Here is a 7,136-nt window from a genome sequence, read left to right as displayed (position 1 = left end):
TTAGAAGATGTGGAACCCTGAGGATCCTCAAGTGCAGTTGATAACAGAGGAACACCCTGACCTGCCGAAGATGTTGATGGTTGATTTGAGTCAATCTCTACAATAACTTGTGGTTCGTTCACATCACATTCTTCTCTGTTCTCTGGAAAGCTCTGATTTCCTGCTGTTTGTTTCTTTAACACAGATTCATAGAAAGAGAAATCTCGTTTTTTGTTTGCCTCTTCAATGTATTCGGCATCTGAAAACGCTTCTTGTTCAAGGGTTGCTTTAAATTCATTGATTGATATTTGAGCTGCTTGGCATCTAATATAGGCTTTGCCAAACGTCCATTGCATCAAAAGCATTGACAGCACGTTCATTGCGCCTTAACCACTGCCTGATTTCCTTGCTGTAGTGAACTTTGAGGGGACCCATGAAAGTTTTGTCCAAAGGTTATAGTTTCCGTGAGGAGTGAGGTGGCAGCGACACAATGGTAACATGATTTGTTTTTGCCAAGTTGATCAGATCAGTATTCTGTGTGTGGCTAAAGTGCCATCCAAGAGCAACAGCACAGGTTCTTCCTTTGTAGGATTGGCGATGAAGTGTCGAAACCACTTAGTGAAGGAGTTAATTTGGATCCACCCTGACTGGTACGCTGCAAAGATTGTTCCTTCCTTCCCCATTATCCCCTTGAAATTTGGAACAGAATTCCAAGAGAATAAGAGTGTGTACAAATACAGGTAGACTTTAAACATGAAAAAATAAGGGGTCCGGTTTAGGCAACTGAAGGGGGTCCGGTTTACGCGACTATAGCCAACATTTTGTTAACTCAATATATATTTAACCAAACATCTAAATTAAACAGTTTAATGACAAGCAACAACCTTAAACCTTACGATTTAAGAATATATATAGGTCGAATGGTTTACTTGCCAATATCTAGGAGAAATAATGAAAAATGTAGCACAGTGTAAAAACTTTTTCCTCTGTCAAGACACGTAATTGCGGACTGATAAGTAACAAGTGAAGCGGGCGACGTGCATGCTCCGTTACGGAGTGGTAGAAGCCTAAACTACTATTTACACTGAGTTCTGCTAGAGTTAAGGAGAATGCAGAGCCAGGAGACCCAGGGTCCGCTTTAGGGGGAGGAGTCCGGTTTAGGGCACTTTCCTCTCTCTCTCTCTCTCTCTCTCTCTCTATATATATATATATATATATATGTAATGATGATAATGAAGATGATATTATTGATGAAAGTATGCCAGAATCTTCTAACATAAAAGCTGCAACAAGTGATTTTGAAAGTACGTTAGACAAAAATGAAACTGAGGTTTCTCACACAAGTTATTGCCGTCCGAAAAGAAGGAAGCTAATATATGAAAATTTCCAAGACAGGAAGGTAATTCCAGGCTAGAAGGCCATCGTACTATTAGGCCTACAACTACAAGTACTCTTATTACTACTACAACCACCAATGTACCGCGCCATGGCGTCGTGGTCTAAGGCATCCTGCCTCGGAATCGCATTACGGAATGCAGGCTGGTTCGAGTCCACATGGAGGAAGAAATTTTCTCATGAAATTTCGGCCAGTGTATGGGACCGGTGCCCATTCAGCATTATCATGCACTTGTGGAGCTACGATAGGTAGCGAAAATCCGGTTTCGGAAACCAGCTATAACGGCTGGGGAATCATCGTGCTAACCACACGATATCGCCATTCTGGTTGAATGATGGTCCACCTCTGTTTCGGCATGTGGATGTGAGACCAGCAGCCGACTGGTTGGTCTTAGACCATCATGGGCTGTAGCGCTACGGATTTTTTTTTACAATCACCACCATCAGCACCAGCGCTAGCAGCAGCAATAGCAGCACCATCACTAGCAGCACCATCACTAGCAGCAACAGCAGTACCAGCGCTAACACAGAAACAGCAGCAGCGTTGGCAGTACCAATGTTAGCAATAGCGGCAACAACAGAGTGGTGGTCCATCTTCGCTTATATTCTTGATGTTACCGTAGTAAATGCGTGGTTTCTGTACAGAAAAATGAAGCCTCAAAACTCTTCAGAACCGCTCCTCAACTTTTGCGGTCTCCTGGCTTTTATAGTGCTGAAAAGGCATGGGATGAGTTCCCACTGAGGAAGAATTGTTCCCATTCCATCAGGAGACATAAGATTTGATGGTCAACACCACTGGCCAGCTGAAAATGAAACTCAGCGAAGGTGTGTTAATTGTACAGGGAAAGCAAAGTTCATCTGCAGCAAGTGTCAAATTGGAATCCACCCTAAATGTTTCTACCCTTACCACACAAAATAGTGATGTACAATACGTAGGTTTGTGTGAGAAGGACAGTTGAAACACTGATTCTAATATGTATATGTATTTGCTACGTAATAAATACATAAATACTATTTGAACTAAAAAAGGGGTTAGTCTATTCAACTACTGTATCACTGACCATTATGCATAGCGTCCTATTTATGGGACGGTCCTTAATTTTTATCCCAGAAAGTAAATAAAGTTAAAAATGGTAAGAAAGAATTCATAAGCCACCAACTAGCAAACTTAAACTCAGAAACGAATTTTTCAAGTCATTACTAACTTTATGCGGTAATGGGTTAAAATACATTTGATTCGGTGTACATTTTAAAAACAAAGCGGTTCGGTTATTGAAGACAATAATCGGTAATCAGGCTAAACGGCAAGCAACAATAACCGGCAATTAACCGGTTTACCGCATGAAATGAACCGGTTATCAAAACAACCGATAATTTTTGCCCATCTCTAGTATAGGGATGAAATCCAAACACCCATATTATTTCCTTATGCTGCATCAATCGGAGAATCCTTCACTCTTGTCCAAGATAATGCACGAGCACACGGTGAACAATATGCTTAATGAAAAACGTATCCAGCGAATGAACTGGCGAGCTCGATCCCCCTTACCTCAACGCCATAAAACATGTTGGAATGCTCTAGGTAGAAGGATTGCAAGTCGTCAGGAACCTCCAGTACCTGTACAGCAGTTGGAACACTACATTGTAGAATAGCGGCTACAAATTTCTCAAGAAAGCCTCGAGAACCTCATACTGTCGATGCCTCATAGGTGTGAAGCTGTTCTAACCGTGGCAAGATATAAGACCAATTATTAATGATTTGTTTGTGAATTTTCATTTTTTTCCTTTTAAGATCGAAAATGTTGAGTGGTCTGAAAAATGTTTTGTTCATTCCATCAAACAAATTGAATTGTAATGTGTTTATTTATAGTTTTATTTAATTAAGTGGACTAGACAACTTTTCGAGTAAGTGTGTGGAAGACACAGAAATATTCCTTAATATTTTGAACAATGTATTAATACTACCTCTAAGGGTACAGTGTACCAGTTATTCATACATTTCATAGATTCACATGACTCGGTTAAGAGAGAAGTTTTACATGATATTCTTATTGAATTTGGTATTCCCATGAATCTAGTTCGATTGATTAAAATGTGTCTCAGTGAAACGTACAGCAGAGTTCGTATAGGTCAGTTTCGTCAGATGCGTTTCCTATTCACTGTGGGCTAAAGCAAGGAGATGCACTATCACCTTTACTTCATAACTTTGCACTAGAGTATGCCATTAGGAAAGTCCAGATAACAGAGAGAGTTTGGAATTGAACGGGTTACATCAGCTGCTTGACTATGCGGATGACGTGAATATGTTAGGAAAAAATCCACAAACGATTAGGGAAAATACAGGAATTTTACTTGAAGCAAGTAAAGAGATAGGTTTGGAAGTAAATCCCGAAAAGACAAAGTATATGATTATGTCTCGTGACGAGAATATTGTACGAAATGGAAACATAAAAATTGGAAATTATCTTTTGAAGAGGTGGAGAAGTTAAAATATCTGGGAGCAGCAGTAGCAAATATAAATGATACTCGGGAGGAAATTAAACACAGAATAAATGTGTGAAATGCCTGTTATTATTCGGTTGAGAAACTTTTATCATCCAGTCTACTGTCGAAAAATCTGAAAGTTAGAATTTATAAAACAGTTATGTTACCGGTTGTTCTGTATGGTTGTGAAACTTGGACTCTCACTTTGAGAGAGGAACAGAGATTAAGGGCGTTTGAGTATAAGGTGCTTAGGAAAATATTTGGGGCTAAGAGGGATGAAGTTACAGGAGACCGGAGAAAGTTACACAACACAGAACTGCACGCATTTTATTCTTCACCTGACATAATTAGGAACATTAAATCCATACGTTTGAGATGGGCAGGGCATGTAGCACGTATGGGCGAATCCAGAAATACATATAGAGTGTTAGTTGGGAGGCCGGAAGGAAGAAGACCTTGAGGGAGACCGAGACGTAGATGGGAGGATAATATTAAAATAGATTTGCGGGAGGTGGGATATGATGATAGAGAATGGATTAATCTTTGCTCAGGATAGGGACCAATGGCGGGTTTATGTGAGGGCGGCAATGAACCTCCGGGTTCCTTAAAAGCCAGTAAGTAACTAAGTAAGTAAGTACTACCTCTAATGTCTGTTTTTCAGTCAACATGCACTTACTTTAAAAGTAGCTTCTGAACATGCATGTTCTTGAATATCAGTATATCAGAAACAGCTTCATTTGCATATTTGTGCTTTATTTTTTATTTTTATTTTAGTAGGTTATTTTACGACGCTTTATCAACATCTCAGGTTTTTTAGCGTCTGAATGAGATGAAGTTGATAATGCGGGTGAAATGAATCCGGAGTCCAGCACCGAAAGTTATCCAGCATTGGTTTGAGGGAAAACCTCGGCAAAAACCTTAACCAGGTAACTTGCCCCTACCGGGAATCGATCCCGGGCCATCTGGTTTCGCGGCCATTCGCGCTAACCGTTACTCCACAGTTGTGGACTTGTGTTTTATTACATGTTGAACTTATATCAACAACAATATTTGTGATACCCGCAGCGCAGATACTTTTATTTTAAAGACATGCGCTGCTGTCTTAAACATTTGAACATCTTTTCTTGCAGAATATTGTTGTCATGGAACTCGGACTGTAGTGCAATAACTGCATCGATCGAAATTCATGACGTAAAAGTAGTAATATTCGACATGATAATGGTCGTTTCCTGAAGTATAAAGGAGCGATATGACAGTAAAATGATTCACGAAGACATGGAGTGATGGATAAAGTTCGTGGATGGCAATTTTACTTCATAAATACCTAGACAAAGAAAGGTATTTTCTTACTTTGTGTTCCTGAGGATAAATTTTAACTGTGTCCTTAATATGGTATTCAGTTTTTAGTAACAGTTCTTAATATCATATCATGTTAACAGTGAGGAATGAACAATTGAGTCGCCTAGAACCAAACTGCTCTTTATAAAAAAAAATCTGATTTTTCAGTAAATAAGAAAAACAATTGGAGTTATACTCCAAACTTCGATTTTACTACTTACGTTAAGTCAGATAAAGTGGAGTTTGACTCCAGACGATAAATTTATGGCAACCCTTGCTAAATTGTGCACTGAAACATATTTTAATACCTGTTTTCATAATTTGAAAAAAGTGCATTTTGATTCTAAGAGACTCAATTGGGAAATAGAGATAAGTAAAGTTCTTAGTGTTCATACCTTTGGAAAATTGTTATTAAACATCACAGCTCCCCTCTTTATATTTATTTATTGTTTATTTATTTATTTATTTATTTATTTATTTATTTATTTATTTATTTATTTATTTATTTATTTATTTATTTATTTATTTATTTAACCTGGTAGAGATAAGGCCATCAGGCCTTCTCTTCCCCTCTACCAGGGGATTACATCTACAATAATAAGAATACAATTACAATTATAATTACAATTAATATTGAATTTACAAATACAATAAAAATCAAAGTATTAAAAGATTAACAGTTTAATAAAAGCTAGACAGTTCATTGTAAAAATTAAGAAGAGAGAAATATTTTTTTATTGACTAAGAAATTAAACCTAATCTACGCAGTAAGAAAATGCTTAATAAGTTTGCTTTTGAACGCTACTAAATTCCGACAGTCTCTGATGTCACTGGGTAGGGTATTCCACAAACGCGAAAGCGAGATTGTGTATGATGATGAATACGATGATGTCTTATGTGTTGGTATGGCTAGTATGAGGCTATTTTGCGTGCGTGTGAAGAGATTATGATATGATGACAGGTAACTGAAACGGGAGGCAAGATAGGTAGATGTAGAGGTGTGAAGGACTTGCAGAACAAGAGAATGAAAATTTCTACGTTCGTTAAGCCGTAGCCAGTTTAGAGTTTGGAAGGATGGGTTAATGTGGTCAGCGCGACGGACATCGCAGACGAAGCGAACACAAGAATTATGAACACGTTGTAATCTTTGCGACTGGTTGACATTGAGGTCGGTCAGTAGAGAATCACAATAATCGAAGTGGGGCATTACTAGTGTTTCTACTAGTATTTTCTTGAGTGATAGCGGGAGGAATTTTCGAATGCTGTTTAAGGAATGTAGTATGGAAAGCACTTTTTTGATAATATGGGTTACTTGTTAATTCCAGTTTAAATGCGTGTCAAAGTAAACTCCAAAGTTTTTAACACAGGAAGCAAAAGGGATTATTGTGTCGTTTAACTTGACTGGAAAAGCAGGAGTAATGTTGCATAATAGACGTTGATGTCCCACTAGGATTGCTTGTGATTTTCTTGCATTGAGAGTCAAACCAAACATTCTGGCCCATGCAGATATAGAATCAAGATCCTCGTTATGATTGTGTATTGCGTCATTGAGTGAGTCAGGGGTTGTATGGATATAGATTTGTAAATCGTCTGCGTAAAGGTGATGCTTACAGTGCAGTATGACTAAAGTAAGAAAATGTGGCCGCATTATATTAATGACTGCGATAACTTACTGTATCTTCTTATACTTCAGTAAGTACACTAGTATTTTTACAGTGGAAAGTGAAATGTATTTGCTCTAATCTTCATATCTACAGTGCACACAGCCTGTTTCCACGCTCGTGGAAGTAGAGTGGAAGAGGCGGTGCACAGTGCAGCTGTCCACACGCGTCCCTCATCGGGTGCTTGTTTATAAGTCAACACGCGAAATGAATCGTAAAGCAGGCAGATTTTACGTTCTAAAGTTTAAATTGGCTATATTAGTTATCCTTTCAAAGAGG

Source organism: Periplaneta americana, chromosome 13 (genome assembly GCF_040183065.1).
Source record: "Periplaneta americana isolate PAMFEO1 chromosome 13, P.americana_PAMFEO1_priV1, whole genome shotgun sequence".
NCBI classification, from domain to species: domain Eukaryota; kingdom Metazoa; phylum Arthropoda; class Insecta; order Blattodea; family Blattidae; genus Periplaneta; species Periplaneta americana.
The sequence above is the reverse complement of the archived record's forward strand: the minus strand, read 5'-3'. Positions refer to the sequence as shown.